Consider the following 17,414-nt stretch of genomic DNA (forward strand, 5'->3'; position numbering starts at 1 on the left):
CTTTAGTACACCGTCTCCTTTACAGGAGGTTGGCGACATATTATGAACAGGATCATTCCATCCTTTTCTCGGACTGGGACCTGCTCATATGTTCTTTAAGCAGGTGATACAGATGCCACGGAGAAACCGGGGAAGCTCTGGAGGAAAACTCTCCCTGTTGCCTAGACCACGGCCTTGCCCAACACAAGTTATAAATTCGGGCACCACCGGGAATCGACAGCGTTCTAACCGCTAGACCACCGTGTTCATTACTTTATTCAATAAAGCCGGCAACTAGTCCCTATCATGAGCTACTTCTAACCCTAGTTGTTCCAAGTGACTTATTCCCTTCAGGTTTTTGAGCTATAATTTTGTATGCATTTCTCATTGTTTGCTATACGCCCTGCCAATCTCCATACCCTTGATTTGATCACCCTAATAATCATCTGTCCATTCTGTGCAACGAACGCATGAGAGAAACTACAAAAAATACTGGTAATAGCACGACAAAATATCCACACTTTTTCGAAGGCGACCATATTATTCACGATTTTTAGTTTTCAAACTTAATTCCTAAAAGCTTTAATTTAAACCTCTATCGGTGTCACTGTGGGTGTCAATATGCGACTTTTCGCGTGTTTTGCTGCCTAAAATTGGCCTGCATAAAAATAAACATTGTTACTGCACGAACAATGTTTCGCAATCCGTTCTACACTAGTGCCATTTGTATTGCCTAGGCATCTGGGGCCATCCTCGGCAGAAGCGTTGAAGGCGACCAGCAAAAGTAAGTCCAGGAACAAATAGCTGTAACTACACAACTCCGGAATTTAAACCATCACATGCTTTGTAGCGGTTTGCTGTACCGTAATAAAAATCGCCTTAAAAAGTTGCCGAAAAAATTAGTTTTGATAACCCACCTGGAAAGCAAAATAAAAGGAACTACACAAATAAAAAGTCCAAAATACTAACGTTGTTTTTAATTAATCCTTCTCCGTACATACGTAATTAGTAAAATGATTGTCGGGTATAACACACAACAGGCTTTACACAAAAGTTGAATCTGCTATGTAATATAACGGTAGGACTATACAAAGTTCTAAAAGTTATAGAATAGAAGCATACTAAACAAAGCTGCAGGAAAAAGTAAAAAAGGGTTTCATTTCAACGAACAGACATTATAATTAACTAATTATTTCGCAATTTATTTGCAAGAAAAAGAATACCCAAGTAATTATTACGCTTCTATACAAACTTGTGTAATTTTTTATGTACCTTCTTTTGTCATCCATTCTAATAACCTGGTTGCCGGAATAAAAAGCGCCTTTATTATTTTCTTTGTATGTGTAACTGTCATATGTTTTCAGAATACCACATTATCGCCATATGTTTGCCCTTTCAAACGAATAAGGAGAATTCGACTTACCAGAATGCTAGTTAAAAAAAGAAAAGAATTTCGTTCATGAAGGTATTCTTGTACAAAGACTAACATTCTTGACATAATTTCGACTATTAGAAATAATTTTAGACCACTTAAAATTAAACTGACAAAAGCAATAATTGTTCTTTTCGAGTGAGTATTTTCCTCAATTATAAGTTACATAGACTACAAACGTTTCCAGAAATGAACCTCATGTTTCATGTTTTAGGAATATCACAAATCGTCGAAATATGCAGGCCTACGAAATCCTATCATTATCTCCAGTCCAAAATAATGTTAAAAATATATACCGATTTGTTACTACAACTATGTTGTAATTCTCGACTGTTGAACCGGAGCATTGCTAGACACGTAGGTCTATAAGGACGGTGTCAAAAACCAGTTTCGGAGAAGCCTCCTTTTAGTGTGTGGCAGATACCAATCGCTACAGCTCCCTGAATAAGTGGTAGTAGAGTGTGTCATAATTTCCAAGTACATGCATTTGTTTTCCTAAAATACCACTTGCTGGCATGATAGTTGGCCTTATGTGTACAGACTTCAGTCTCCTAAGGTACTTTAATTCCACTGCAAACTCAATATTGACCTGTAGGATTTGCGGTTCTCGCGACAGTGATTACGAAAAATGGCTGTCTTCTAGGTTGTAGCGCCGTGGTAGAAATTTAACGTTTCAGAGGACATTGTTGCCTCCATCAACAGGGCTACAACCCAGAAGACAGCCATCTTCAACTCAACACAGACCTATTTGTTTCTTTTCTTATTGTTAATATCTGATATACACACAATGTCCCAAGTTTTTCAAGAGAACGTCGTGATAACAGGTACCTCAACAACCAGCTTTATCTTCAATTAAAACATCTCTTCGCTTTATGTCAAATTAATGCACTACATCCATATTTCTTACAGCAGTGCTGATCTGACACTTTAAATACATACAACAAACGTATGACCTAATGGCATCAACTAATTACCTCGAATTACATATACTGCTGTCGGAAATCGGTTGAAATAAGTGTTTTAAATATCACGTAAGCCATCAATATTTTTTCGTTACGTTTAGTCAGAGTCTTGTGTGCTAATTACAAGACCAACTGCGTGGTCTTGAATGAGAACTATATTTATTTCAAGGTTTAAACCTTGACTTATTTGACTTCACAATAGGTTTAGGTTAATTTCAGTTCATTTTATTGCAATGCATCCATACACGAGCTTCCAAACGACTGGCTGTATGTATTAGACAAACTACACACATCCATGGTTTTCACTTCACAAAATGAAGTAGAAATTAAATAATATATAATAGTAATGACGCATCCCGTTGTGCAACATTCAGCCGTCTAGACCAGTGGTATTCAACCTTTTTTGTTCGCGTACCCCCTGATATAATTTCTCTTCAACTTGTACCCCCAAAGTTGTTGGTGTATAAGTCAAGTTATACACAGTATATAATCTACATCTAAAATAAATTAAATAAATTACATTAATGATTATTCAGTGTTTATCATAAAATAATATATATTTTTTTTAAATTTCACGTACACCCTAAGATGTCTTCGCGTACCCCCGGGGGTACGCGTACCTCAGGTTGAATACCACTGGTCTAGACAACAAACAAAGAAACGCAATGTTTATTGTTTCTAATTTCTGAAATAAGAATGAGTTCTTTAAAAACACAAAGAGCTGGCGGCGGAAAAAAACCCTCTTTCTCTCTCTGCGATAAGTGAGATTTCAGGTTCTCATGGCGACGAGTACAAAAATGACCGTCTTCTGGAAGGTTGTGCCGTGTACTCTAATAGAAACTGACGGACGTTTCGGAGGTGTCTGCTTCCTCCTTCAAAGATATGAGTCCCGAGCCGAGGAAGCATCTCTGAAACGTCAGTAACGTATACACGGCGCAACATCCCAGAAGAAAGTCATCTTTATGATAATCGTGTTCATCACGTTTACCGACAAGTTGTCTAACACGTAAGTGTTACAAAGTAAACGTATTACATTAACGTAGTACAGAGTTGAGTTCTGCGTAAAGATTAAAATTCATAGCGTCCTTCAAGCAATTGTCTCGGTTCTCTCGCTCATGTCTCTTATGTTTAGATATACATCTTTGCACTTTTACTTGAAATACTTTAAACTCTGTCCTTTTCTCACAACAGCGGCAGCATTTCTCAACCATGTGAAACAGCGTAATTCATATTTTTATACGTTGATGATGTTTCGTTTTATGTAGATAAGAATTTCACTGAATAAATAACTTTCTCAAACCATTAGAATTCATTAAATAGATGTTCTAGACAGCAATAATGGATTGAGTGTTACTATAACGTTTCATTTTGATGTGTTATGTATAAATAGGCACATCAGTACGAATGTTTTTTGATAAAACTAATCCAAATTGGACGTTTCTAATCAGCAACTTCCCGAAATATAGTTTACTAGTACAAAGTAAGCATCAATTATAATTTACAAATAAATAAAGAAGTAGTTAAATGTTGTGCCCCAAGAGAGACGAAATGACGCGGAGCAGATAACAACCACATTTAAATATTTTTATGCTCAGTGGTTGCTATATGTACCACCTCTTAGACATTTAACTCCCAGAGTTTAAGTGTTTCATATGTTTCTCGGAATAAATAGTGTTTATTTCTCTACACAATATTAACCAAATGATCTTTGTAATGATGACGTAATGTGTTTTCTTTACGGTATTAACTGAATTTAAGTATTTTAGTGTATTTTAAAGGGTTATATATTTGTCTGAAGCTAACAATAAAATTGCTATAAAGAATAAACACACAATATACAAAAACAATTTGCAAGCAAAAATTTCCAGAATGCGGACAGAATAAATAGAGAAATAAAAAAGTATTCATGGAAACATTAAACAGCATCTTATATATTCACACGACAGCCAGTTGGCCTAAGCGAACTTGTATGAAACGGCAGAATGAAGATACGGTATAAGAACACAAAGCCAGCTACAGTACAGAAGTAAGAACCAGTGCCTACTGATAGGCATAGGCCCTCAGGGGTCTTTAAATCTCTTTCGAACACAACGTCTTTTGCTTTCCATTCTACCTACACCATTATTATTTCTCCCCACTTTCACACATCTGCTGTAAAAATCTGTGTGTGTTTGTGGACCGTCACTTTTGTGCTTGTTCAGAATATTCTCAAGACCTCCAGGCAAGCTGTCGGTCCATCGCACTGAGTGAATGCGATATAATTACGATCATAAAAGCTGTGACTACAAGTTCACTCACACTCACTTTTTCTTTCCCTTCATCCTACGGGCTGTCCTTTGCAAAGGCAAAGGAGGACTCAGGCAGTTATGTAATATTCCACACACATATATATAAGTGTAATATATATGATGGCTTCTACAGATGAAATCTGCTGCTAAAAACAAAAGAACAGAAAAGGAAGTGGTCTGATTTTCTCATTGGCTTTATGCGTGTTGCCTGTCAATCCACGGCTATTTTCTGTTGCACAGGAATATGGTTCTTTCTCGCAGACATGACCAGAGGTGTTCCTTTGATTACCAGCATACCTTCACAATCCCGTCTTCCGATTATTTTTGTGAAGAGCTTTTCTATGTACTCCATATCCTACAATCATTATCCGACACCTCTAAAATACTCTACAATACATTATAAGCAGAATCTTTTACCCCTAAGGGTTACAGTAAATTTCAGAAAAATCTTTGGGAAAATTATTTTAAAGAATTCATTTACGTACATTTGTCATGCACCGTATTTCTACACAACTTTATGTCCAATCAACTATACCCTGAGCTTACGAACAAAATGTGGCTCAAGTACAGTAATTTAGAATAATGGCTCATGTCAAGAAATCCAGCAATCATGCAAGCAGGAGGGCCTATATTCAAGTCACACATCTCACTTTAACACGGAGGCCGTAAGCCAGCTAAACAACACACAAAGTCAGTCATTACGTCAACCAAATTTTCAAACACCTACACAGCTATTCGCTTAATATGCATGTACAAGTGTAAATGTATAAAATCATCGCTTTAATCAAATACTTGAAATTATAACCTAACAGCACTGCTGTAATCTCCAGTCCTTCCTAACGGGATAACTTATAGTTTCATAATGGTACAATAAACAGAGTATTACACCAAATTAATCCAATCAATGTATTTACACTCTATTTCTCTAAGATCAATTTTAATATTATCCTCCCTGATCTTCGAAGTGATTTTTTCCCTTCAGGATTTCAAACAAAATTTTTGTAGGCATTTTAACGCCCCTATGCTGACTACATGTCCCGTCCATCTCATCCTTAATTTGATCGCTGAACGACCAAAACCATCAGTGACCAGCAGGGCGACCAGCGCAGACAGAGGCCTCAGCCTCAGGAGAAGAAGAAGAAAAAACAACAACAGAAAAACAAACAAACACACAACTAACTAACTAACTAACTAACTTTGGAAGCAGTATGGACGTCGAGGAGATCACTATAATGATCAAAATTCGTCAAACAATTCCACAACCTCTTCCCACTGACTTTTTTTCAACTCCCTGTTTGCATAATCGGGACTTGCAAGGTCCGAAATGGCTCTTCGTGACTCTACAGCCGAAATAAATCTTTCAGTATCAAAACGCATGATATACTGATCACTTGAGTGACATGAACAAGACGGGAGAAAACAAGAAACAATGGATATGTCACCTCTCTGAGCTCTGGTCGCTGACTGAGTCGCCCGCAATGTGAACACGTGATTGCCATCTATGTATCTCGTGGTCGTTGGTCTCCTGTGCGTCGCTCACATCTTGTTGGTCGACGGCGGCCATTGGTCGCGGTCGCCCTCGTGTGTAAGCAAGTACTTAGCTTTTCTACCTGGTGGTCGTTCAGCGACCGGGCGACAGTGTGAAACGGCCCTTACTGCAAGCTGGCCAGAGAGGCACAGGAGTAAAGAGTGGGACAGGCGGCATTATATAACAATGTGCAGTACGTCTACACTCTGAGGACGGACCAAGGAAGACCTTCATCCACATTAAACGACCTTGTTAACATACACAGTATTTCATTATGTCCGTATTCATCAGACCTTTTTACAGAAATGGAAATACCATGTACGAAAGATAGTATTTGGCGTCCGTAGGAAAGTTTTCACCTGTTTTTACTTTGTAACGCAAATGAGGCTAAACCCAGCGTCGTGAGGAAACTGGGGAGCTACAATGGGTAGCGTAATCCGGTCAGGAAAGCTAGCAATGGCTGGGGGTTCGTCGTGCTGACCACACGTCACTCTGTATCTGGTTGGATGATCGTTCACCTCTGCTTAGGCATGTGAACGTGAGGCCAGCAGTCAAGCTAGTCGGCTTTGGCTCTCTGGAGCTGTTTCGCCACGGATTTAATTTTAATTTAACGCAAATGAGGCTAATATTTTGATTAAATACAAGAATACGTGTATGCAGGAGGGGGGAAGGAATTCTAATAATTATTTGACCACCTGAATGTTGAGATGGAGGGGGACGTAACGTTTTGCAACAAATAACTAGAATTTTAGAGTTGGAGACATCACCTACGCAGCATGGGTTTAGTGTATAAACAGAACAGTGGACCAGATCGTGGTAGGATGGGGTACGCGATCTAGCCCTTCGTTTAGTTCGCCGTAGTAGTGCAGTCTACTGAAGAGAAACCCATGGATTATAAAAATAAAGTAAAGAACCAAAGTGGGGAATTCCGTACGTACATAGCAAAGAGGAAATGAGAAGGAAGAACAAAGATGAAGTGAAGAGACATAGGGACAGAGGCTGGTACAAAAGCGGTCTCGTTTGATGTGTTCTCTGTCTTTTTTGTATATATTTTTTCGCTCTTTCTACCCGCGTGCGGTTCACCATTGTAACCTCCTTGGTTGCAAACAAAGACTTCAAACGGCGGGGTCTTTTGCGAATTGCTTACTGCTGGATGTAGTGGGGGTAGTTTTGTGTGTGAGAGGGGTTGGCGGCTCCCTGTGAAGTGAGTGAACGCCTGCAACGACTGCTTTCAGGCCAGAAGTCCCGTTCGCGTGTCAGCATCACTTCTCGTACAGGCCAATCCACTCTTTCGCATTCACACATTAAACTTCTGTACTTCTTCAGTTCACTTCTCATTTCCCTATGTCATATTGGTGACTCTCTGAAACTCATCAAAATGGTAATTTCTCTTGTATTTTAACTAATTGCATGGCAGAGAGTACTTTTTAAAACGAGCAGACAGGCTGAATCAGTTCCACACTCTCACGCCTTATTTAGGATCCATTAAACATCCATTTTCCTAACTAATTTTAGTTCTCCCGAGCGGTATTTTTCCTTGTGGTTTCCAACTAAAATTCCGTATACATATTTCATCTCTCCCATGCGAACTTTACATTCCCGCCATCATAACTTCCTCTTTTTTATAGCCCTAATATTATCTGGCGAAGAGTACAAATAGGAGAATTTGATTTTCAACTTCGGCTTTCGGGAGATGAGCTGCGTCGAATGTGAGAATTATCCGACGTTTCGACAAACCCTATAGTTGATATCTTAAAAATAAACATGTAATGCCTGGGCACTTTTGGAAAGCCTTGTATGCAGCAGGCAGTAGGTGGCGAGTTGGATTTCATGGTGCTGATTGGTGGAGCCGAAGAACGAATAAAAATTACATTCGCCCGACAATTTTAAAGAAAGTTCCCTTTATGCATTCATGTTATGTACTTTGTATAAAGAATGCATAAATATTATCACAAGCACTACTAACAAGCAGTTGTTTCAGGCATGCACATCTGCCCCGAGACTGTGAATTCCAGTTGGCTGTTGCAACAAAGGGTTGTGAAACGGTCAGTCCGACACATTCAATTCTGAAGAAGGCTGTCTTCTAGGTTGTACCGTGTAGTCTTATCACCCTGATGATGGATGGCCTCTGAAAAATCGGTAAATTTCTTCCAGACTACACGACGCTACAGCCCAGACTCAGACTCAACGCCGTGAAACCTCAAATCCTACAACCAATTCTGCTACTGGAAGCGATGACCAGAAGGTCCATATATAGATATCATAAGGTCACTTAATCTTAAAACGTTCTTTAAAAACAACTGCTATAATACTTTGATTAACTGTACATCCTTTTAAAGCAGCTGTGTCCATGCTTTGTGGTCCATGAGGGTGTGGGAGAGGCCTGGAAGTTGTGAGCGAGTGAACAGTACCACGACCCATGTTGTCATATTTGGTCAATTCGCCTTTTGTGTCGTCCACTCTACCATCACTAGTAAAAGATCAAAGGCACAAAGACCGACAAACCATCGACCACTCCTCTTTAGAAAAGGTACGCATGCAGAATACAGCAGCAGACTACCAATTGTGGTTTTCAATGCATGTGTTCTGATGTTAACTATCCCCACCCTTCCATTTTTCTCCCCTCTCTGTACTCACACACACACTTTTCCTTTGCGTTTCATATTCGTCCATCCGCTACTTTCCTAACGAAATGGAATTAGAGGGTTAGTTTTCCAACCCCTCACCACACACAAGACAATAAACGGACAAAATATTTGTGTTATAAAACCTTATATTCTAAAATTGCTAATTGGCACAAAACGCTAACTCATGTTAAAACAAGTAATTCATGCCATGTCGTAAGCAAGACATTTTGAAATAGATATGTATATAGGCCATGTGTCCGACTACGTGCAGTTTCCACTCTGATCAGAGACACAGGGTATGGGTTGCTCCCTGATTTTAAGAAACCGACAATATGAATTATATTCAAAACGTTCTGTATACATTTTTAAAAAGAACCTCCTTGAAAAGGAAACTACAGCTGCTGCCCTCAATACATGATTATACGGTGAACGTCTTTTTGCATTGATATAAACTCATAGTATATTATTTTACTATCTCAAATTCTGTGTTAAACTGTTACGTGCATCATTTCCAATTAAAATACATTAGTGAATAGATTCACATTATGCAGACCTCCAGAAAGAAAAACTATGGGGTGGGGGTGGGGGGGGACGCTGCCTCTCGCAATATGACATTTCTCGTTGCTTCTCAATTAAAAGTGCATTATTCAAGAACTATTATGTTGAAACGTATGGAAAATAAGATCGGTACATTTTCTTTTCAATTACGTTGGCACACGCAATTAGGCAATATAAAATGTGCGAGAACTTTCCAGATGACGTCAAACAATTTGATGTGGCTTAATTTATTTGCTGCTAAAGCCCCGATATATACTGCAGCTATTTTCTTGTAAGTTACATGACAATGAAAAATAATTACGTACTTTAACCTCACAGCTCTATTTTCGAAGTGAATTCCTACACGGACCGACGGTACTGGTTGAGTAATTAGCATTCTCACTCAGTATTTGGGAGGATACGGGCAGCTCCACGCATTCTCTTCCTGGGCATTACTTGGAGTGGAGCGGTTAGCTTCATGCCCTAGCCGCTTTACCCCTTAAGAAAAAACCCGTTACCTATTAGAGGAACGTACATTCTGTCAAAAAGAAAATCCTGCGGGTAATAAGGAAAAGTGTATAGGTATTAATATATCCGCTGAACTTATGGCACAACATAGAACGGAATACAGCACTGATTACAATCAACGATTGAATGAAACACGAATGCATAGAAGATTTTGAATGACAACCAGATTAACAGACCAATCACTAGTTGGGACAAGTTTTGTTGTAGTTCATTAACTTGCGCATCCTACATCGGTCATTCTACCACTGTTAACGATACTTTAACCCTATAGGCCTATAACCTAGTAGCTGAGACTGAGCCACTAAGTAAACAAAGAATGTTGGATTGAATGACCGCTGAGCAGAAATATTATTGATGGCCACTTTGGTTATACGTGACATGACAACAAAGAACAATGGCATTCCTCCTTCTGTGTGGGTTTAATTGCCATCGATTCGTGTATCACAGAAACCAAGAGCAAGGGCTTCATCCTAATATGTTGATGCAGTCTGCAAGTCAACCGAAGTGTTGGCGGCAATCAAGTCTAATTCAGAGACAGCACAAGCCCGCAGTAACTTACATGACTGGCATCCTAATTACAAGCCTGAACTAGCGACTGATCGCTGTACAACCTACTACTAGGCTAAAATGGCGCCCAACAAACTGTTCGATGGCCTCTCAAGACTCAATAAGATGTTGCAAGAAACAGACCAGGTTGAAAAAATATAGAAGGCGGTGGCTAAATTATGACTGCATTTATTCAAATGAACATCACAATGCGCAACATCCCGGAGGGCAGTTTCCCCTTAGTCGCCGTAGTGTGAACCTAAAATCTCGCCTGAAAATTTCTGTAAACACTAATATTTGAAACGGAAGTGTCGAAACGGAGTGACTTCCGAAGATATTGACAGAATGTTTCTAGTATTTTACAAAATAAAAATAAAATATATTGCTATCTTATATGCGTCTTTCAGTCGTTTCAACAAGACTGTCGACCTCTACGTTACGCAGTACAGCATAAAGCAATAATATTTGCTCGAAGTCTTTACGGATGAATAACCTTTGTCCTATTCTCCGAAAGTCCTCATCTTCACAAAAAAACAAACCGGTAGAACTTGGGAGGTGAAACTTAAAACAATGACAACGAACAGTAAATGACAGCCAACACTGGAGCCGTTCTTTCACCTGGAGATTGTGTCTACAGAGCAACGCTTCTAATACCACTTGCCGCTCGTTCCATTTACACCTGTCGGCAAAATGACGAAAAATAAAGGAAGCCAAGAAGTAGACAGGGAAGGACAGCAGCAATCGCGGGGGGGGGGGGGGGGGTTAAATATGACAAAGGAAGAGAAAATGACAGAGAAAGAAAAGGAACAAAGCGAGAGGCAAGTCATTAGCATGATGGAGCAGTTATATTGGGCTATAGCCATACACAGAATGTCTGTCCTTGTTCATTCTTTAGCCACACTGTCGGCAACTTCAAAAAGAAAAGAACTGTCAGGTGCGGTAGCGCCTCGGGACACCCCTCCCCCCGCCAGGTGTTGCTGCCCCATCGTATTGATACTGTACCCTGTTCACGCACAGAATAGCCCAAGCGAGATCTGAATTACGACTTCAATTCTGTACAAGGTTTCCCAGCGACATTAGAAGAACCCGTAATCCAGTCCATTAAATCAGGGGTGCCCAACAACTACTACAATATTAAAAGTTGTTTAAAACGGAGGCAAAAAGCGGGGAGTATCATGGATATACTTGGAAACAAGACAAACGCGGAACAGGTAATATGAGTTAAAGCTGTTGAAAAACACAAGCAGAAGGGCAAGCCAAAATAAATGTGTCCTAGTGTCATATTACGAACACAAGATGCTGAAATTAATCCATTATATAATCGCGATAACTCAGTAATGCAACTGGTTATGGACTAGACGGCCCGAGTTCGATTCCCGAGCATTTCTCTCTTCGCCAACCAAGCCTTAACCTGGGACAAAGCAGACGTACAAAGTGGAATTTATGAATAATGAGAAAATACTTTCCTGGCTGAAGCTCAGGATACTTAAAAGAGGAAGAAGGCAAACGGCGTCAAATGAGAAGAGAAAAGATGAATTTGTGGGAACGAAAATAAAAAGAAATATTTCAATCTTTAAATCCAAAATTATCCTGGAGAAAATTAAGAAAACCACGAAAAGCACAAGATAGACGTTACCTCCGCTTGGTTTCGATGCTGGTAACCACCTAAAATATCATACGGCATCAGAACCCAGAATACCACAATCTCATCGACGTATCGAATTCGCATGTTCATCTTTTATCTGGACTCCTTTATAGCATGTTACAGAAATAATAACCACTGTGCCACACGTGTGACTTACTGGTGAAGAGGTGAAATTGAAGAAGTTGAAAAGTAACCTGCCAATAACTGGTCCACGAGTTCGCAATGGTCACCCCTGAACAAACCAAGGAAAGTGTGAACGGAAATCCATCCTCTGACACAACACAATGGTGCACGATGGTGTGGATAAAATGAATGACATATTGCGCGGACTCCCGTCTATGACGTCATCTTACGTATTCAATATGGCTCTGCGGGAAGCTGTAGATAACGAAACAATGGGACCACCCCTCTATCGCAGTTCGCGCTTTGCGTGCGTCCACTTAGCGGTCTACGTTTTATTTCGTATATCTTGTAATGTTACCTCCCTTCACCAAGAGGGTGGTTTGTAGATTACTGTAATCACACTGAACCTGTTTAATGTCGTTACAACTATTATAGCATATAATGTGATTAGGAAAGTATTTAGATCTGCGAATGGGAAAGCACGAAGAGGACGGAAGAACGAAATAATGACAAGCTCAACACTTCAGACTCTTCTTCTAAAATTGTTACGGAAATGAAATTGGGAATAAGATGTCGAGAAACACAGAAAGCATGGAGGAAATAAGAAATGCATATGGAATGATGGTTGATAAACATCGAGGGCCTACGCGTTGATAGGAGAACAATGTCAAAATAAATCTTCGAAAAAAACAGTGTTAATGTGGGGACTGCAGTGAATGATCTGGTTACTTTGTTAATGTTATTCATCACCATCACCACTATCAGCAATACCACCAACTAGGATACGATTAATTTGAAACACAACTTTTAATAAGTTGGTCTACATAAAAGTCTAATATAACAGGAAAATTCTGCTTTAGTTTTCTGGAAATTCCGGAACATTTTTTATTTGTAGGCATACACATTCATCCTCTTTAATTTTCATCATTCTGCCTTCGTCTATTCCGATACAGGAATGGATATACCAACGATATAGCATTGAACAGCCTACATTCGATCCATCATACCCGCCCAGAATGCTTCATTTTAGTCATTCATACAATTATAGGGCACTGTGTTTTTAACTATTACGGAATTTATTCAGATGGCCAAAAATGCCTTCTGAAATTTCTCTATCTGGCTTCGTGCTATTACCCCCATCAGATATAACATTCTGAAAATATTCCTCTGTTTAGAATCAAAGTATTTGAGAATTATGCCAACGAAACTTAATTTCGAACACCAACTTCCACACATTTGGACGCTGGTTTGGAAGGAGTTCAGAACGGGCTATATTGAAACCAATCCTCTCATACAAGTGACGAAGTATAAGCTATAAAGACATACTGGAAACATCAAGGGACAATATTTCAGTTAAACGAAAAGTGGAGGGGAAGTCTTGCGCATTCTACTGTACTTAAATAAACAGGCAGATATATTTCTCTCATATGCTGAGATAGATACCGCCGTTCCTGATCGGCAACTTCTCTGACACATCTGTTCGGCAGCCAATCTACCCATGCAGTCGTTTTCTACGCCGACGAATGAGATCACTCAAGTGTGAGGTCAAGGTTCTGGTTTCGAAACCAGAACATTTCTGCAGATAGAGAATCAACATTCTGTTAACACAAAAATACTGACTTTGTATACTGTAATCGCATCTCAAATGAACCTGCAAATTTTATAACAGAATTTTATACCGAGTCTTCCAGGAACGACGGAATCGCCCGCCTCTTTTGCCGTCGGCTTGTGAGTGCGAAACGCCAGCAGCATCTGCCGGGGAAAATTAGTGCCGTCTTGCGCTTGAAATGCCGCGCACTATAAACACGTATGTGCATTTCTGAAAATAAATTCTTTGTTTGAAAGACTCACCGTCTCAGTAGATGCTCAAAATGTCTCCCTTCTGCTCTTAAAAACGCTTCAAGTCCCTTGAAAAGATTGCTTGACACTAGTTTCAGTTCACTGACATCTTGCTTCACGAATGCTTTGCTTAAGTTCATCGAATGCGTGGGGATTATTTGAATACACTTTGTCTTTTAGACTTCCCCACAGACAAAAATCACATAGACTTAAGTCTGGGGACTTTGCAGGCCACAATCCGCGACTTATCAGTCTGTCTTCAAATACTTGGTTTAAAACATTAATGGAATAAGCTGCAGCGTGTGCTGTAGCACCATCTCGCATAAAATAATCATGTTATTTCTTCTTCTGTAATGCTCTCAAAAAAAGGGCATTGGAATGTGACATACCTCTCGGAATTAATAGTGTTTTCAAAAAATATGGGTCGTACTATGTGTGAAGCAGTAATGGCACAAGTCTGTCTCGGGTTAATATCGCTTCAATACCTGTTGTTTTGAGTATTGGTATGCCCACTAACGCACAGTAATGGGCTTTGTGGCTGGCCCCTATAACGCGTAAGCCGCTAGATGCTGCCGTCAGCATGTTTTTACCAAGGCCGGGGAGGCTCAATTCGGTCGTTCGAGGAAGTTCTTGTACAATGCAAAACATATTTTACTGCTCACCGTTGGAGTTATGCTCTTCATGATTTCGTCCAGAACGATTCTGGGTTGCATCCGACATTCTGTGCAATGAGAACTGGTAGTACGTGCCCTTTGAGGGCTGTGAGAAAGGGAAGCAGATGGAGCGATTGTGCATTAGGTAACAACACAGCCTACTCTGAAGCTAGTTCAACGTTTTTATCTGCAGAGAGAAGCAGAATCCGGCTTTCGAAACGTTGTACTTTTATAATTTTGAAGATGGACAATGTCTAAAAGAACAATTATAAATAATAATATTAACAACCCACATATATTAAATATTTGAAAACGCGGTGCTAATTCCGTGATACAAAAATTAACAGACAATGAAGCAAATGTCTTCTTTTACTTTGTGACATAAAGGCTACCAACTGTCTCAGAAAAGGACCCAGTATGACAAGTCAGGTGCTTTTAGAAGACTTCCTGTCTCCTTCCATATTTTGGTATATGCAACCAGGTTTTAATGTATGTGTAAGATTATTGGAGACAAGGGCTTTGAAACCATTTTATTGCTACATATATGCCCCAGAAGAAAGCAGCTCAACTTCTCCCATTCCTTTTTAAAACTCATCTTAGAGCAAAAGAGGGAGGTCAAAACATGAGCAGAGTGAAAGATCAAACCAACCTCTTCCTTCCCCTTCATCCTCCTCCCTTAAGATCTCTTTGACTGTGTGCAGCACTTTGCTCTCCCTCAACCCCTTAGAAAAGCCTTTGTTTCTTGCTCACTCTACACAAAAGAGCTGGGGATGAAAGACTTATTGATGTAACCTTAGTCTTTGAAGTTTTCAAAGCCTTGACACACTCACAAAGTTCTCTTTCCTCCTCCTCCTTGAATTGGTAATAAAAAGAAAAGTGGGGGCCTTTGTACCAACTACACTTTCTTTTTTAAACCATGTTCTTCTGTTATATTTTATAATATAATCTACAAAAGACAGTACCTCCTTTTATTTTCTACCTGAAATTCATTTAACGTACTATCTCTACATTCACATCTATGTCGTAATACTAATTTTTTGTTGAAAAATCAAAGCTGAAGTTGAAGCAGAATGTCTTAGCAATATTCCTTTGAAAGACATAATATATAAGACAGCATTATGGAAGATTATATTCAAATTCAATGCTTAGTAGAAAAAAATGTTCATGGCACCTCTATGTTCAGTGGGTGTCTGTAGTTGTTGTAATAATATGTTCCTTGTCGAGCAATGATATAGCAATAGCATATCTAAATATTCAGCATTTTAGATGCCTGTACCTTAAAATTATACGTACTCAAAGGCAACTGGTACAAATGTTCTTCAAGAAGGTTGCTGAAATGTTGTTCTCTTTTGGTGTGATATTTAATACAAATTTTAACTTATCATAAGGAAAATGCTGCATTACTAATGACAGTGACATACTACTACTACCACTACCACTACCACCACCACCACTACTACTACTACTACTACTACTACTACTACTACTACTACCACTACTACTACTACTACCACTAAAATACCTTAACTCCATAGTGTAATTTTTTTAAAATTTAATAATGTTGCATTTCCACATGACCTGACTTCAGGCTAGGAGCCACCAATGATGATAATGATGATAACAATACTACATTTTTTCTAAATATTAAACACTGAACAGTTTTATTTGTCCACAGAAGGTACACAATTTCAGCACTGACTATATTCAGAGGGTTTTTGGTGTTTTACTCAGTCCCTTCAAATAAATACTGAGCCAGTATTCACATTGAGACCATTTCGATCCCTTTCCCATTATTTCCAGTTCAGCACGTCATTCAATGCTGAATGACCTCTGTAGTTGACAGTTTGTTATTAAATAACTGACAGATCAACCTAACATTTTCAATGCATATTTATTTATGTACTTGCAGTTTACTTAACAATGCTGTCAGTACATAGCATCAAATAATAGGATCACTAATGGATGAGTAGGATGAGAAAGGAAGTGGTCATGGCCTAATTTAAATTACTATCCCAGTACTTACCTTAAGAAATTGAGGAAAACAACAAAAGACCCCAGTCAGCATAGCCAGATTCTAGGCCAAAATATGAACCACTGACCTCCAGAATAAAAAGCAAAACTGCCAACCATCTGACCATGAATGCCTATTAGACACTACATTACAACTGTTGGTCCGTCCGGTATAAAGATGACCATTTTATATTATGCCCGAACACCATTCTTTGGCGCCAACTGAATTCCGAAACCAATTCAAAACAAAGGCCAGCTTAACTCTGTTTCATGGCTGGAACTAAATTATTTCATAACGCACTGACTTAATAACCAAATGTTATATCTTCAATATGAATTTGTATGAACATGAGAAATACGGAAAGCACAAGTCCGGTACGAATTGAGCCAAACTTTCTATGGACGACTATAATTTTTGCTACATAATACTTATTATTTATCCTATAAAATTATGTATGATTACCTTCCACGACTACTGTAACTCGCTGACATCGCACAAGAATCACGGACAATTCTTACGAGGTGGTACGAATTTCATATTCTATGAAATTTGCTGGCAGAAACATTCACGGACATTCACAACGGCACTTAACCATAGTTACTAAATTTGTAGCCTTCCGCCTACTTCACATGACACTCATTACCAACATATAGTTCATATAGCAAGCGTAAGAAATCTTATTAGTGGGCCCATTCCTTTAAACAAGCAGGCATTAC

Source organism: Zootermopsis nevadensis, unplaced genomic scaffold, assembly GCF_977971745.1.
Source record: "Zootermopsis nevadensis isolate Lab colony 2312 unplaced genomic scaffold, Znev_1.0 Znev_ptg000029l, whole genome shotgun sequence".
Classification (NCBI taxonomy): domain Eukaryota; kingdom Metazoa; phylum Arthropoda; class Insecta; order Blattodea; family Termopsidae; genus Zootermopsis; species Zootermopsis nevadensis.